Source organism: Mus pahari, chromosome 15 (genome assembly GCF_900095145.1).
Source record: "Mus pahari chromosome 15, PAHARI_EIJ_v1.1, whole genome shotgun sequence".
Taxonomy (NCBI): Eukaryota; Metazoa; Chordata; class Mammalia; order Rodentia; family Muridae; genus Mus; species Mus pahari.
The window spans coordinates 24,666,684-24,669,683 of NC_034604.1; positions in this window are offsets into that span (position 1 = coordinate 24,666,684).

Genomic DNA, 3,000 nt, shown 5'->3' on the forward strand with positions numbered 1-3,000 from the left:
AAAGAACACACATGATAAGCACTCACTGATAAGTGGATATTAGCCCAGAAACTTAGAATACCCAAGATATAATTTGCAAAACTCATGAAACTCAAGAAGAAAGAAAACCAAAGTGTGGATACTTCGTTCCTTGTTAGAATGGCGAACAAAATAGCCATGGAAGGAGTTACAGAAACAAAGTTGGGGGTTGAGACTAAAGGAAGAACCATCCAGAGACTGCCCCACCTGGGGATCTATCCCATAAATAACCACTAAACCCAGACACTATTTCATATACCAAGATTTTGTTGACAGGACCCTCAGATAGCTGTCTCCTGTGAGGCTATGCCAGTGCCTGGCAAATACAGAAGTGGATGCTCGCAGTCATCTATTGGATGGAACACAGGTTCCCTAATGAAGGAACTAGAGGTAGTATGCAAATTGCTGAAGGGGTCTGTAGCCCTATCTGAGAAACAATAATATGAACTAACCAATACCCCAGAGCTCGTGTCTCTAGCTGCATATGTAACAGAGGATGGCCTAGTGGGCCATCAGTGGGAGAAGAGGTCCTTGGTCTTGCAAAGATTCTAAGGCCCAGTACAGGGGAATGCCAGGGCCAGGAAGGTAAAGGGGATTTTCCAAGGGGAAACTAGGAAAGGGGATAACATTTGAAATGTAAATAAAGAAAATATCTCATAAAAAATATTAAATAGGGCATGGTTTTGCACTGCCATTTCCCATTAATGCAAATGTTAGTAGTTGTAATCAACCATATCTCTTTACTCTATTGTAGTAGAAACTGACTCTTTCTTAAAAGTTCTGAATAATTTTAAACTAATTTGTAAGAAAATCATTGTAAAACCCTATATCACACAGTTATTTAAAATAGTGTTTCACACATTTTCTCTTGCACCAGTTTATTCTGAAGCCTTTTAATGAACACAACTTATCATATATATATATATATATATATATATATATATATCCCCTATATATCATTTCCCCCTACTTACAACAGCATGCTTTTCTCTACCATTCCTCCTGCCATTCTTTGCCCCATTCTGTTAAGTTAAATCAGGAAGCAAATTAATTGCAAAGACTCATTTTATTTGCTTTGATGTATACGTGTGTATATGTATGTATGTCTGACACTACTGGTATATACATGTGTATATGTATATATGTCTGACACTACTGGTGTATATGTGTGTATATGTATATATGTCTGACACTACTGGTGTATACGTGTATATATGTATATATGTCTGACACTACTGGTGTATACGTGTGTGTGTGTGTGTGTGTGTGTGTATATATATGTATGTCTGACACTACTGGTGGAGGCCAGAACTGTGCTTCAGAGTTCTTGGATCAGCAGTTAGAGATGGTTGTGGGCTACTGGGCTGTTGGAACTGACCTGACTCACAAATACTCTTTACTACAGAGTCTTCTTTCCAACATCTATAGTGAAATCTTCCTTTCAGTCTCATAAGCCTCGTGACTACTTTTAGTGTCTTTTTTAAAATTCTCAAATGCCTTCCCATCCTAAATACAAAGAAGTTTAGAGTCCTTATTCTGGGAGTTCATTGTATATTTGAAAATACATGAGAGACATTGTTGGTCATTCATCCAGAGGCCAACATGTCTTTGACCAGTGCTCATATATATGTCCACTGTAAACTCAGAATAGACATGTTTAATATGGTCTGTTTCCCCACCTATTTGTTCAGTTAAACAATTATGAACAGTGAATAAAATTTTCACCAGTTGTTCAGGTGCGATAACTGCTCCCTAAAATTGAAAGCACAATTACTTTATTAGACACCGAGCCAGAACCTGTAAATTTCCACGGCTATTTGTACCATTCTGCTGTACAGTTCCTGCCCCACCTACCTACTCCTAGTTGAACTCTGTTTCCTGTTCTCTTCGTTTCAATTCTGTATTGGTTCTCTTCTCTCCAAAGCTTGATTCTACTGTCCAGGAATTTTATAACTTAGGTTGTGCAGACCTTGCCAAATTTCTAATAGTGGTGTGAAGTACTGCATATATGTATATACATATGTATATGTGGAGCTCACATGCAAGATTATGGGTGTGCAGGCTTTATGAATGCTGCCATAGTCTCTGGGAATTCATATGTGTACTGCTGCTATTGTGGGAAGAAGGCATTGTTTCCTTGTTGTCTTCCATACCTACTGACCTTACAATATGTCTGCCTTCCAAAGCGGCCTAGGTCGTGAGGATGGGATTTGACAGAGGCATTGACTATCCCAAAGTTTCTCACTCTCTGAACACTGTCCCATCCGAGTCTCTGTATTAGTTCCCACCTACTTAAGATAGATACTTCTCTGATGCTGAGCAAGACATTTATATACACATATAGCTGGGCGTGGCTAGGAGTCATTTATCGCTACATTCCCTTGGAAGCATAATAGCATTTGGTTTTCTCTTAGGTCCCTGGCCTACTTTGTCCCAGATTTTTGGCCACCCAAGCAGTTTAAATCAAAATATTAAATATAACAATGTAAAGGTTCTCATCTCTGGTCCTCATATTTTATCTTGTACCTTTCTATTATTCATAAATCTGTAAGTTTTGTATTTTCTGAAATTGATTGAAAAATAAACTAAGTTAAAAAAGTTTTTATGACTTAAATTTATTGAAAGCAGAATGTAATGTTGAATCCAGGTCACCTATTAACTATGAAATGTAAAAGCTTTTACATGCATGTATGCATGCCTGTGTTGTATATACTCATGTATATTTAAGTTTCTTGCTCTGTGAGAAAACTATATATTTATAATATTGATTTTAATTCATAAAGAAAATTATATGGAGAGGGGACCCGCAGCTGGACCCGATCGTCCTGCGCCTCTCCTGCCCAGGAGGGGTGTTCGCCTGGCGGCTGTCCGCAGGCCGATCCAACACCCAACACCTTTCCTCCCCGACCAAGGAGGGGTGTCCGCCTGGCATCCAGCGCCTTTCCTCACCCGAGGAGGGGAGTGCGCCCGAGAGCAGTACTA